General features: G+C 38.3%; 1 protein-coding gene and 1 pseudogene across 32 annotated transcripts in view; both read right to left on the reverse strand.

The window, feature by feature from the left end:
- The window catches only part of SLC4A10 (solute carrier family 4 member 10), a 422,038-nt gene that overhangs the window by 354,875 nt on the left and 51,611 nt on the right, over positions 1-15,552 (reverse strand). The window lies entirely within an intron of this gene.
- Positions 975-2,188, reverse strand: LOC144576651 (glyceraldehyde-3-phosphate dehydrogenase pseudogene; annotated as a pseudogene).

Consider the following 15,552-nt stretch of genomic DNA (forward strand, 5'->3'; position numbering starts at 1 on the left):
TTATACATAATAAGTGCTTGATAAATGCTACCCCCTACTACTTGACCAAAAACTTATAGAAATTCTCAGAAAACTTTCTGAGTGTCTTCCCAATCCATAATGAACTGAATATTTCAAGAAAACATTCTGTAGCAGTATGTTCTCTTGAAAAATATTCTGTAGCTCAAGAACAAGATATCTTGTAAAGTGTATTTTTCTGGTGTTCTGCAAAGCACCAGCCTCATCAAATAGTAATAGATATTTGTCTTAGTCAATTTGTGTTGCTATAAAAGGATACCTGAGGCTTGGTGAGTCATAAAATTTTACATATATATATGTAATTTTACATATACATATATAAAGAAAAGAGGTTTATTTGGCTCATGGTTCTGCAGGCTGTACAAGAAGCACCATCTGCTTCTGATGAGGCATTCAGGCTGCTTTCACTCATGGTGGAAGGCAAGGGGGAGCCACATGTGCTCACATAGTGAGGGAGGGACTGAGAGAGAGGGGAAGACATGTCAGGCTCTTTTCAGCAAACAAGAAAATTAAGAGAAAGAACTCACTCACTTCCAAGAGAATGGTATCAAGCTATTCATGAAGGATCCACCCAAATTACCCAAACACCACCCATCAGGCACCACTTCCAACACCGGGGATCAAATTTTAGCATGAGACATGGCAGGGCCAAACAAACCATATTGAAACCATTGTAATATTATATATATTTTAAATTGTGTAATCAAATAAACAAAACTGTTACCATAGAGCTTCTCAGAGCCCCTAATAGGCTAAGAGGTGATATATTTATACCATGTACCCAGAATCACCATATATAGCACACCCTGGAGGGTATCATTTACATAGAACTGCAAACATGAGTGTAGAGCATGACAGCCCTGCATTTTCTTTTCTTTTTTTTTTAGACGATCACAGGGGACTTTATTGATGGTACACGACAATATGGGGCTCCCTAGGCCCCTTCCTCTTCAAGGGGTCTGCATAGAAAGTGTGAGGAGGGGCAATTCAGTGTGGTGGGGGACTCAGTGTGGCAGGGACTCCCCAGCAGCGAGGGCCTCTCTTCCTCTCATGCTCTCACTGGGGCAGGAGGTCCAGGGGTCTTACTCCTTGAAGGCCATGTGGGACATGAGGTCCACCACCCTGTGGCTGTAACCAAATTCATTGTCATACCAGGAAATGAGCTTGACAAAGTGGTCATTGAGGGCAATGACAGCCCCAGCATCAAAGGTAAAAGAATGGGTGTCACTGCTGAAGTCAGATGACACCACCTGGTGCTCAGTGTAGCCCAGGATGCCTTGGAGGGGGCCCTCTGATGCCTACTTCACCACCTTCTTGATGTCATCATATTTGGCAAGTTTTTCCAGACAGCAGGTCAGGTCTGCCACGAACATGTTGGCAGTGGGGACACAGAAGGCTATGCCAGTGAGCTTCCCTTTCTGCTCAGAGATGACCTTGCCCATGGCCTTGGCAGCACCAGCAGAGGCAGGGATGATGTTCTGAAGAGCCCCATGGCCATCACTCCACAGAGTGGAGTTTCCCAGAGGGGCCATCCATGGTTTTCTGGGTGGCAGTGATGGCGTGGACAGTGGTCATAAGTCCTTCCACAATACCGAAGTTGTTATGGATGACCTTGGACAGGGGTGCTAAGCAGTTGGTGGTGCAGGAGGCATTGCTGATGATCTTAAGGCTGTTGTCATACTTCTCATGGTTCACACCCATCACGAACATGGGAGCATCAGCAGAGGGGGCAGATATGATGACACTTTTGGATCCCCCCCTGCAAGTGAGCCCCAGCCTTCTCCATGGTGTTGAAGATGTCAGTGGACTCCACCATGTACTCAGCGCTAGCAATGCCCCACTTGATTCTGGAGGGATCTCGCTCCTGGAAGATGGTGATGGGATTTCCATTGATGACAAGCTTCCCGTTCTCAGCCTTGACAGTGCCATGGAATTTGCCATGGGTGGAATCATACTGGAACATGTAGACCATGTAGTTGAGGTCAATGAAGGGATCATTGATCGTGACAATATCCACTTTACCAGAATTAAAAGCAGCCCTGGTGACCAGGCACCTAACACTACCAAATCCGTTGACTCCAACCTTCAGCTTCCCCATGGTGTATCAGGGATGTGGCTGGCGGTGTGAGACAAGATGTGGCTATCTGTCGAACAGGAGGAGCAGAGAGCCAGCTCTGCATTTTCCAATCATATCTGAAGATTATTCTGTGAAGCAACTCAAGTTACAAGTAATTCTTAGAAATTTTGAATCAAGGTAAATTTCTGATATCAATTCGTTTCAACATATATATATATATAAAATTAAACCCTACAAAGTAAAGGGACAGCCCATTCCATTTTGTAATAAATAAACTCAATTTATGTCAATGGAGTACTTAATACTTATATGCCTTAGCCTCTAGAATAAAGAACTTCTTTTAATTTATAATATAGTTTTAAAAATCTGTCTCAGCTACAAAGTGAGTTTCCTAGATAGAAAAGATAACCAAGTATTACCATACCACCTAAATTTGCCATAATATATGAAACAGAAAGTAAAAAAAAAAATAGAAATGAGAAGTTTGACATACAAACAACAACAAAAGTGTAGTCAAAAAAAGTCAATAAATGACCAAATTATTTTAAATGGCATTTCAAAATCCGCATCCACATTCCATGACACAGCCCACAGTCTTTTCAGAAAGGACATAAACCAGTCATTCTCATTCTCCCTGATCCCATGTTATATTATAAGGGCTACCAAGAATCTCAAAGTTACACTGTTTTGCAGATCTGTCTGATGCCAAAAGTAGTTCTTAACTTTTGGTGGATTATGGGCTCCTTTGATCATCTGATGACAGCTCTCTGCCCACATAAGTATACAAGGCATACCCACAAAGTGTTTACCTACAATTTCAAGTGATTCATGGAACACTTGAAATCCACCCATGGTCTTTGGTCCTGAGGTTCTAGTGTAGCAATTTAGCATAAATGGTGTTTTCCTAGTCCAGCTGACTAAAAAGCAGAATTCTGATTCTGAATAAAAACCCAAAAGGAAAAAATGCATGATTTCACTGAGGGCTTCAAATACTTGTGGGAGAAGAATTTAAAATAGGCATGGAGGAACAAAGTCATCTTGATATATGATGTTTCTATTGAAATGACTTTAAAAATAAACAGCATATGCCATGCATGTTTTTCATGCTTTTTCAGTAAAAGTGAAAAAAATAACTATTTATACATGAACTATTAACTATTTTATATTTAAATAAAGTATAGAAATTATTTAACAGAAAATATGAGAAAAAGGTCCATGGAATTACAAAAGTATAGAATTCTTGAAGGTTTCAAAAAGAGCTTTAAAAAGATCTAGTAGTGCTCTTATTTTACAGCATGAGGAAAAAGTAAACCTGAAGAGATCAAGAGCTTTGCATAAAGTCACATGGTTAACAGGGTTAGCATATGTCGTTTCTTTACTTTTACATCTTATTTTTTAAATCCTATGACTGTCTTCCAAAATAAATAACAATCAAGCTGATTTTTTTATTCCTGAAAAATTATTATTTGAAAAATGCTACCGAGGCAAGATATGGATCCTGGGAAATCTGGGGTGCTATTTCTGTGCTATCTGAGCTAGGCAGATGCCATGTGAGAATGCTTCGGGTATACTCCCCCTCCATCAGAAAGTTAATCACCATAATGAAAGTCATCTGTGGCATCTTTGGAGAGTAAAATACTAAAAAAAAAAAAAATGGGAGGAAACTCATGAGGTTTCCAGAAGGTCTCAGGGGCACAATTAAGTCAGTGAGCAGGTAGGAGTTGCCTGCCCCCTTATCACATAATGCAAGCTCTGGATTTACAGACCACTGTCACACAAAATTAATTACAGCCACAGTGACCTAACCTGATTGCAACTTCACAATTCTAATATTAAAATGGATTTTATTTTTTAAGATCCTTGAAGTGGGACAGGCCTACTGTGTTAAAAAGTTTTTATTAAAGTCCCATTAGGCTGCTGTAACTTGGAAGGAGAAACAAGTACTAGATGTTTGCCCATTTTGAGAAATGTCATGCTTTAAGGTGTTTGGTTTGGCTTTATTTTTAATGCCTGAATGGACTTAACAAAATTATTTCCCTTAGTTCTTTGCATCTGTCTTTCTGACTAGAATGTAAACTCTTTAATAGCAGGAGTCATTTCTGTCTTATTCGCTGCTATATCCTCAGGACATAAGATAGTAGCTTGTATCCAGCAGGTACTCAACGAAAGTATTTGTATAATTGCAAAAGGTAAAGATGAAGATGATTTGCTTCCCAAATCAGGGTGTATATAAACAGACCATGCCTATGTTTCTCCTCTTGACCCCATTGCCATGGATTTCCAATCATACTATGAAATCAAAATATTTTGTGATATAATTTCAGGTGACCAACAATCTATCTCTCCTTTAATTAGAACAGTGTTTTCAAAAAGAAATCAAACTTTTCTTCAGGTACCTAAAGATGATTATGCTAAACTATTGCACAGTGCTTAGCAGCAACAGTGGCAGTAGCAGCAGCAGAAATAATTATAAGAGCTACTATCTATTAAATATCAGCTATAGTACATTAGTCATTTAGTACCTATCAGGTGCCATATTAAATGCACTATCAATGCTACTTCACAATGCTGTGAGTTAGGAACTTTTATCCCATTTACAGATAAAGAACTGAAGTTCAGAGAGGTTAAGATATTTTTCTCAAGTCATACATCTAGAAGTGTTTCAAATTCAGACCTGCATATAGCCACATTCCATACCATTTTACTGCACCATGCTGCCTTAAATGAATACGTATCCAATTAATGATTCTTACAATCATGGTTTTTAATCATTTTAGCTGATATTAAATGTGATTGTTACATTAAAACTTATCTATTTTTAAATATAGATTTTTAAAAATATATTTGCTAGTGAACTTCATTTTGTTTTGTTTTGTTTTGTTTTGAAACAGTCTTGCTGTGTAGCCCATGCTGGAGTACAGTGGCACAATCTTGGCTCACTGCAACCTCTGCCTTCCAGGTTCAAGCGATTCTTCTGCCTAAGCCTTTAGAGTAGCTGGGACTAGAGGCGTGTACCACCAGGCCCAGCGAATTTTTGTATTTTTAGTAGAGACGGGGATTCACTATGTTAGCCAGACTGGTCTTGAACTCCTGAGCTCACGCCCCCCTCGGCCTCCCAAAGTCCTGAAATTACAGGTGGGAGCGACCATGCCCAGCCATTGTTCATGAACTTCTAATCCTCATTTTTAAAAATGTATTAATACTTAAATACATTATACCCAAGACTCTTGTGTTTCAAGGAAAGCTTTCTAATTTTTATGTGGCATTTGAATGAAATAGAGAAGCAAAGGTGCATTGTTGATTTAATCTGTTTGTCAAAGTAGATCATATTCATGACTGCTAGGTAAATCTTACCAGATTGTACTTTTAATAGAATTTTGAAAAAGTGTTTATTCTTTCCCTTCCCATTCACACCTCTAGACAATTATTTTAAGATAATGCTAATTTCTCTTTTTAAAAATACTACCTATATTGATAACCATGATAACATTTTTACTCAGGTATTTCTATCAAATATTTCACAGTACACCTTGACCTGATTAAACTGGCCCTCCAACAAATGGGGGAGGCACATCCACCATTACCAAGGCACTCCACCCCTACAGAGGTACTCTGCCACTGCTGACACAGCCTGCCATTGCTGAGGCAACCCACCATAACAGAAAGAGTCCACCATTACAGAGGCAAGCCACCATCACCATGGCAGTTCTAAACACACCCATATAAACAGAACTACAGGGAATTATAAACGGCATCAGGGTGGAGCCCAGGGCAGCAGGGCGGAGCCCAGAGCAGCTCAGCATAGCATCTGCAAGCAGGCAGTGACTACACTGCCTCCTTGCTGGGCAGGACAGTGCAACAGATACTCATATATAAAGTGCTAACTCCCTGGGACAAAGCACCAGAGGAAAAAAGGGGCTTTATGAGTTCTGCTGCAGCAGACTTACACATACCTGCCTAGCAGCCCTGAATGAACAACAGAGATCACAGCTCAGCACTTGAGCTCCTATAAAGTACAGACTGTATCCTCAAGCAGCTCCCTGAACCACATATATACAAAGAGTCACCTCACAAAGGACTGATCAGTCTGATATATGGTGAGCATCATTCTGGGACAAAGATAGCAGAAGAAGAAACTGGAAGCAACCCTCACTGTTTCACAGCTTCTACAGGTGTTCCCCAGGCAAGCAGGGCCTGAAGTGGACCTGAGCAGTCCTACAGCAGAGGGGCTAGACAGTTAGAAGAAAAACTAAGAAACTGAAATACTTCATCATCAACAATCTGGACGTCCACTCAGAGACCCAATAGAAAAGTCAGCAACTATTCAGATGACAGTGAATAAATCCACAAAGATAAAAAGAAACCAGAGCAATAAAAGGAAAACACCTGAAACTGGAACAATTCACCTCCTACAAAAAACCACAACCCCTCACCAGCAAGGGAACAAAGCTGGACAGAGAATGAGTGTAATGAAATGACAGAATCAGACTGCATGAGGTGGGTAATGAGAAATTTCTGTGAGCTATAAGAACACGTTCTAATTCAGTGCAAAGAACCTAAGAACCTTGAAAAAAGATTTAAGAAAATGATAACAATAATGGACAACTTAGAGACAAATATGAGTAAACTGATGGAGCTGAAAAACACAACACGAGAACTTTGTGAAGCATGCACAAGTCATAACAGCAGAATTGACCAAGCAGGAGAAAGAATATCAGAAGTCAAAGATCAACTCAATGAAATAAAATGAGAAAGCAAGATTAGAGAAAAAAGCGCAAAAGGAATGAACAAAGTCTCCAAGAAATGTGGGACTATGTGAAGAGACCTAACCTATGTTTGATAGGTGTACCTGAATGTGACAAAGAGAATGAATCCAAGCTGAAAATACTCTTCAGGATATGACCCAGAAAAATTTCCCCAACCTAGCAAGGCAGGCCAATATTCAAGTCCAGGAAATACAGAGAACACCATAAAGATATTCCACAAGAAGAGCAACGTCAAGGCACATAATCATCACATTCACCAGGGTTGAAATGAAGGAGAAAATACTAAGGGCAGCCAAGGGAAAGGTCAGGTCACCAACAAAGGGAAGCCCATCAGACTCACAGCAGATCTCTCGGCAAAACCCTAAAAGCCAGAAGAGAGGGGGGGCCAATATTCAACATCCTTAAAGAAAAGAACTTTAAACCCAGAATTTCATATCCAACCAAACTGAGCTTCATAAGTGAAGGAAAAATAAAATCCTTTGCGAACAAGCAAGGACTCAGAGATTTTGTCACCACCAGGCCTGCTTTACAAGAGCTCCTGAAAGAGGCACTACACATAGAAAAGAAAAACCAGTACCAGCCATTCCAAAAACATAGCAAATGCTAAAGAGCATCAACAAAATGAAGAATCTGGCAAAACAGTCAGCTAGCATCAAAATGGCAGTATTGAAATCACACATAACAATATTAACCCAAAATGTAAATGGGCTAAATGCACCAATCAAAATACAGAGACTGGCAAATTGGATAAAAAGCCAAAACCCATTGGTGTGCTGTATCCAAGAAACCCATCTCACATGCAAGGATACACAAAGGCTCAAAATGAAGGGATGGAGGAAGATTTACCAAGCAAATGGAGAGCAAAAAAAAGCAGGAGTTGCAATTCTCATCTCTGATAAAATAGACCTTAAAGCAACAAAGATCAAAACAAACAAAGAATGACATTACATAATGTTAAAAGAATCGACACAACAAGAAGAGCTAACGATCCTAAATATATATGGAACCAATACAGGAGCATGCAGATATATAAGGCAAGTCCTTAAGGACTTACAAAGAGACTTAGACTATCACAAAATAATAGTGGGAGACTTTAACTCTCCGCTGTCAATAGTAGACAAATAAACCAGACAGAAAATTAACAAAAATGTCCAGTACTTGAACTCAGACCTGGAACAAGCAAACCCGATAGACAGAACTCTCCACCCCAAATCCACAAAATATACATTCTTCTCAGTACGACATCACACCTACTCAAAAATTGACCACATAATTGGAAGTAAATCACTCCTCAGCAAATGCAAAACAACGGAAATCATAACAAACAGTCTCTCAGACAACAGTGCAATCAAGTTGGAACTCAGAATTCAGAAACTAACTCAGAACAACCCAGCTTCAAGGAAACTGAACAACTGGCTCTTGAATGCTGACTGGATAAACAATGAAATGAAGGCAGAAATAAAGAAATTCTTTGAAACCAACGGGAACGAAGACAAAACATACCAGAATCTCTGGGACACATTTAAAGCAGTCTCTAGAGGAAAATATAGAGCAATAAGTGCCCACATGAGAAGAGTGGAGAGAACAAAAATTGACACCCTATCATCAAAATTGAAAGAGCTAGAGGAGTAAGATCAAAAAAACTCAAAACCCAGCAGAAGACAAGAAGTAACTAAGATCAGAGCAGAACTGAAGGAGATAGAGACACGAAAAACACTTCAAAAAATCAATAAATCTAAGAGCTGGTTTTTTGAAAAGATCAACAAAATAGACAGACCACTAGCCAGATTGATAAAAACGAAAAGAGAGAACAACCGAATAGATGCAATAAAAAACGACAAAGGGGAAATCACCACAGATTCCACAGAAATTCAAACCATCATCAGAGAATATTACAAACAACTCTATGCACATAAACTAGTAAACCTGGAAAAAATTGATAAATTCCTGGACACCTGTGTCCTCCCAAGCCTAAACCAGGAGGAAGCCAAAACTATGAAAAGACCAATAACAAGGTCTGAAGTCGAGGCAGCAATTAAGTGAAGTCGTGCCTACCACACAAAAAAAGCCCAGGTCCAGATGGGTTCACAGCCAAATTCTACCAGACAAACAAAGAGAAACTGTTACCATTCCTTCTGAAACTATTCCAAATAATCCAAACAGAGGGAATCCTTCCCAAAACATTTTATGAGACCAATAACATCCTGATACCAAAACCTGGCAGAGACTCAACAAGAAAAAACAATATCAGGCCAATATCCATGATTAACATAGATGCAAAAATCTTCAATAAAATTCTGACAAGCCGATTGACACAGCAAATCAAAAAGCTTATCCACCATGATCAAGTAGGATTCATCCCGGGGATGCAAGGCTCATTCAACAAACACAAGTCTATAAACGTAATTCACCACATAAACAGAACCAAAAACAAAAACCACATGATTATTTCAATTGATGCACAGGCCTTTGAAAAAAATTTGACAGCTCTTTATGCTAAAAACCCTCAATGAACTCGGTATTGATGGAATGTTTCACAAAATAATAAAAGCTATTTATGACAAACCAACAGCCAATATCATACTGAATGGGCAAAAACTGGAAGCACTCCCTTTGAAATCTGACACTAGACAAGGATGCCCTCTTTCACCACTCCTATTCAATATAGTGCTGGAAGTTCTAGCCAGAGCAATCAGGCAAGATAAAGAAATAAAGGGTATTTAAATAGAAAAGGAGGAAGCCATATGGTCTCTATTTGCAGATGACATGACAGTATATCTAGAAGACCCCATCTTCTCAGCCCAAAAACTCCTAAAACTCATAAGCAACTTCAGCAAAGTCTCAGGATACAAAATCAATGTGCAAAAATCACAAGCATTCCTATACACCAATAACAGACTGAAAGAGAGCCAAATCAAGAACAAGCTGCCATTCACATATGCTACAAGGAGAATAAAATACCTAGGAATACAACTTACAAGGAATGTAAGGGACCTCTTCAAGGAGAACTACAAACCACTGCTCAACGAAATAAGAGGACACAAACAGATGGAGAAACATTCCATGTTCATGGTTAGGAAAAATCAATATTGTGAAAATGGCCATGCTGCCCAAAGTAATTTACAGACTCAATGCTATACCCATCAAGCTACCAATGACCTTCTTCACAGAACTGGAAAAAAACACCTTAAACTTCATTTGGAACCAAAAGAGAGCTCGCATAGCCAAGTCAATTATAAGCAAAAAGAACACAGTGGGGGGCATCACACTACTGGACTTCAAACTATACTACAAGGCTACAGTAATCAAAACAGCATGGTACTGGTACCAAAACAGAGATATAGACCAATGGAACAAAACAGAGGCATTGGAGGCAACACAACATATCTACAACCATACAATCTTTGATAAACCTGACAAAAACAAGGAATGGGAAAAGGATTTCCTGTTTAATAAATGGTGTTGGGAAAACTGGCTAGCCATGTGCAGAAAGCAGAAACTGGACCCCTTCCTGACACCTTACACTAAAATTAACTCCAAATGGATTAAAGACTTAAACATAAGAACTGGCACCATAGAAACCCTAGAAGAAAATCTAGGCAAAACCATTCAGGACACAGAAGTAGGCAAGGACTTCATGACCAAAACACAAATAGCATTCACAACAAAAGACAAAATAGACAAATGGGACCTAATCAAACTCCACAGCTTCTGCACGGCAAAAGAAACAGTCATTAGAGTGAATTGGCAACCAACAGAATGGAAAAAAATTTTGCAGTTTACCCATCTGACAAAGGGCTGAGATCCAGAATTTACAAAGAACTAAAACAGATTTACAGAAAAAAAACAAACAAGCCCATTCAAAAATGGGCAAAGGATATGAACAGACACTTTACAAAAGAAGACATACATGAGGCCAACAAACATGAATAAATGCTCTTCATCACTGGTCATTAGAGAGATGCAAATCAAAACTACATTGAGATACCATCTCATGCCAGTTAGAATGGTGATCATTAAAAAATCTGGAGACAACAGATGCCAAAGAGCATGTGGAGAATTAGGAACACTTTTACACTGCTGGTGGGAGTGTAAACTAGTTCAACCATTGTGGAAGACAGTGTGGCGATTCCTCAAGGCCTTAGAAATAGAAATTCCATTTGAACTAGCAATCCCATTACTGGATATATATCCAAAGGACTATAAATCGTTCTACTATAAGGACACATGCACACGAATGTTCATTGCAGCACTGTTTACAATAGCAAAGACCTGGAACCAACCCAAATGCCCATTGATGGTAGACTGGACAGGGAAAATGTGGCACATATACACCACGGAATATTATGCAGCCATCAAAAATGATGAGTTTGTGTTGTTTGTAGGGACATGGATGAATCTGGGGAACATCATTCTCAGCAAACTGACATAAGAACAGAAAATGAAATACTGCATGTTCTCACTCATAGGCGGGTGATGAACAATGACAACACATGGACAGAAAGAGGGGAGCACTACACACTGGGGTCTATTGGGGGGAATAGGGGAGGGACAGCGGAGGTGGGGGAAGCTGGGGAGGGATAGCATGGAGAGAAATGCCAGATGTGGGTGAAGGGGAGGAAGGCAGGAAATCACACTGCCACATGTGTACCTATGCAACTATCTTGCATGTTCTGCACATGTACCTCAAAACCTAAAATGCAATAAAAAAATTAAAGTTTCCTTTTCAGAATATTCAAATTTTATTTAGTCTCTAAAGAGATTACCAGAGCTGTCATGCTTAAACATTTTAGATCATGTTATTTTGCTCTCAAAGCCATCAGGTCTTTAATGAACTGATCCCAAAGCACTTTGCCCAGCTGCACTTCTCAGTACATCCCACCATGTACCCTACATGCTTATCGTGACAGGTTGTCCACACCCCCCATTCTCTTTTTCACAGATTCCTTTAAAAAGTCAAAGCTCATCTCAAGTGCAACTTTCTTGAAGCAATCCCTAATTCACATGATCAAAATAAAACAGTCCTTTTCCCTCACTACCAAAACACATATCTTCCCACTTTTCAAGAACCTGTTTTCCTCCGGCTTGATTTACAGGGTTTTTTGATCATTCTCAAATGCAAGTACCTTGATATCATTTAAGTGGGACCATTTAAGTGTCCCCTCTAGTGCCAAGTACTATAACTATAATTTAAAAGATATAAGTTTCCTAAACTCTGAAATGCTATGAAAAATGTTTAATGGAGTTGGATTATTTTCAGACAATTTTTATTTTGTATTTTTATTTTAGATTTTAGATTTAGGGGTTACATATGCAGGCTTGTCACATGGGATTTTTTGTATGATGCTGAGGTTTGAGGTACGAATAATCCTGTCACCCAGGTGGTGAGCATAGTACCCAACAGGTGGTTTTTCAGCACTTGCCTCTCTCTCTCTCTCTCTTTCTCTCTCTCTCTCTCTCTCTCTCTCTCTCTCTCTCTCTCTCTCTCTCTCTCTCTCTCTCTCTCTCCCTCTCTCTCCTCTTCTAATAATCCCCAGTGTCAGATAATTTTTGAATTTACATTATATTTAACAACAAGAAAGGCAAAAGAACTGCTCTTTGTGTCAACTAATCAAATCAGCTGATTGTCTCAATCTATTAATGTTGCTATATCAAAATACCTAAGACAGCAATTTATGAACAATAGAAATGCATTTCTCACAGTTCTGAGGGTCCAAGATTAAGGTGCTGGCAGGTTTGGCATCTGCTCACAGCCCATTCTTTCTGCTCCAAATATGGCTCTTTGTTGCTTCATCCTCTGGAGGGGATAAAGCTATCCTCACATGGTGAAAGAGTTGGAAGAGAAAGAACCTCTCAAGCTGTTTTATAAGGGTCTCAACTCCATCCATGAGAGCTCTGCCCTCATGACATAATCGCCTCTTACAAGCCCCACTCTTCAATACTATCACACTGGCAATTAAGTTTCAACATGTGAATTTTGGGAGACACATATAGACCATAGAGCTGATGTTTACCAATGATCTATTATCACTGTTGCTGTTCAGTTCCAAATTATTGGGGAAACGATACAAAGAAATATTAAAATGGGTCCTGCATTCAAAAAAAAATACACTCGGCAAGGAACATACATGTGGCTCAAATGGACACAACAGGATCTTAGAAGTGGAAGCCATATCTTACACTTTAGTGTGGTCTGAGAAAGCTATATAGAAGAGGGAGGCTTGATCCGGACCCTGGAGAATTTAATTTCTTAATTACAGGAAATGTCATACTGAAGTCAAAAGAACTACATGAGAAAAAGTATGGAGACAGATTTGCTCAAGAGAAGTAAGATAATGTCTTGCAAAACTAAGAAAGGGAAACTGGGTTGGATTAAACTATAAAAACACTTGCAGAGTTAACCTTGTGATGTCATAATGCCCTGTTTGTATTTATAAACCTATATTATAAATACCTCATAATACATTGTTAGTATTTATAAACAAGGTTACTAAGGGGGTAAATTATGTACACATGAGATAAAATCTGACCAAGCACAGAAAGGACTCAAAACTTGAAATATAGGAGGAAGTGAGGTTTCAAAAATTCTAATACACTTGACTCATTCATTTTGGAATGACCGAAAAACTCAAAATCTAGACCAACAGATTTTGCATACTTAATGAAAAGAGAAAATAGAAATTGCCTCCTCTTATATCCAATGTCTAGAGCATAGTAAATGCTCAATAAACACTGTGGATAGGAAAAAAAAGGAAGATAAAAGGGAGGAAGAAAAGAAAAGAGGGAGGAAGAGAAAAAAGGAAAAAGGGAGGGCATGAGAGCTCTGAATAACAGCAACTTAAAGGGTTCCTTCTCAGAAAATTAGATACTGGTAAAGACCCTAAAGACTAAAATAATAATGATAATATTATTTATTACTGTGGACCAGACACTATTATAAGGACTTTTCATGTATTAATTTATTTTATCTTCACCAAAAGCCAAGAAGTGGGTATATATATTACAACAAATTTATCGATGCAATAACTGAGGATATTAGAAACAGCAAGACATACACAGACAGTAGACAATGGAACCAGGATTTTAACACAGTTTAACATAAGATCTTGCATTTATAACCCTGAAATGAGGTCATGGTTTTCTTTAGTCTTTGCAAAATACATCAAACCATTGCTGAATATAACAAACCATGGCTTCATAATGAGTCTATTCAATTTTACTGTGTCATCCAATCAGAGGCCTGGATTGGTATTCTAAATAATGATTCAACTCACTCTATTTATACATTGGAAGCAAAAGCAAGCCTCATCTTTAAAACAAAAATAAGAGCAACATACTTTCCTCTGCCTGCCCTAAATAGTGAAGGTTTATCATATTTTAAAATATCAACTATGCCCTATGTTTATATGCCACATAATTTTATTATCAATTTAATATCACAAAATATTGTCCATCACTACAAAATGATCTCTACATCCAAGTATGTTACTCACATTAACAATGTATACAATAGTATTTATATGCCAAATTAATTGCAGCAAAAGTAACTGTGGCACATTTAATTACCAAATTCTTCTACTTGGACTTGAAAAGAGGCAGTCCAATAAAACACTAATCCATATTTATGTTATATATGTGTGTATATCTGTGTGTATATATGTGTATAATATGTACATCTCTGTGTATGTGTGTCTGCATGTATATGTATAAATCCTTAAATAAGTGAAAGAGACCAAGTGACGTTTTACTTGGATATATCCTTCAGTGTTCCTGCATAAGCAATGTTTGCCTACAAAGGCCACGAATCATACATGATCCCATAATCCCAGTTTGGTAGGAAAGACATTGAATTTAGCTGTTTCTTTACAAAAATAAAAGACAATCAAACTAGTGAGCTAAAAATAAATCGTTTAATCTGATATACTGAAATTGTTTTATAGCCATACAGTTTGTGTCTAGCATTTCAAATGATATTCAGAAGCTAATTTATCACAAATATAGAAGGCAAGCTTCAACATGAGGCATATATAAAACAGGGAAAAGACCTTCTACACAAAACTCTTATCATAAATCTTGAAAACCTAGAACTTGATAGGATGACATAATGCACATTTAATAATGCATTAAGGCATCCTTTAGAACATTCAAAGTGAAATAAATTGAAAGGTGAAAATGGAACCCTAGCTCTCTGCACAAACTAAATGCAGAGAACCAGGAATAAAGATAAATTAATACATTTAGAAATATTCTATAAAAGACTCCTCTAAAAAGGGTGAAATTTTGCATATCTATATTCTCTGGGAAAATAAAATAAAATCAAGTAATGTGTTCCAAAACACTATAAATTAAATATATTCCAACATGTGAGAATTGAAATACATGTAATGAAAGTTATGGATTCCCTGCACCAGTTAAATCTATTTTAAGTCCCTGTTCAAAATTATCAAGAGTGATCAAGTGTTCTCTAGTTGACTACTTCCAATGGTGAGAAAATCACTACTTCTGAGACTGCCTGCTCCACTTTGGGGTAAACTGTTTCTCTGTATCATCCACTCTCTGGCTCTGGTATTGTGCTCTTGTCACACATGGAGAAAACCTAATTCTTCGACGTGAAGGCCCTCCAGATCACTTCAAACAGCTATCATATCCTCTCGACATTCTATCTTCTCCCAGCTAAATTTTCTTGATGCC

Source organism: Callithrix jacchus, chromosome 6, assembly GCF_049354715.1.
Source record: "Callithrix jacchus isolate 240 chromosome 6, calJac240_pri, whole genome shotgun sequence".
In the NCBI taxonomy this organism is placed as follows: Eukaryota; Metazoa; Chordata; class Mammalia; order Primates; family Cebidae; genus Callithrix; species Callithrix jacchus.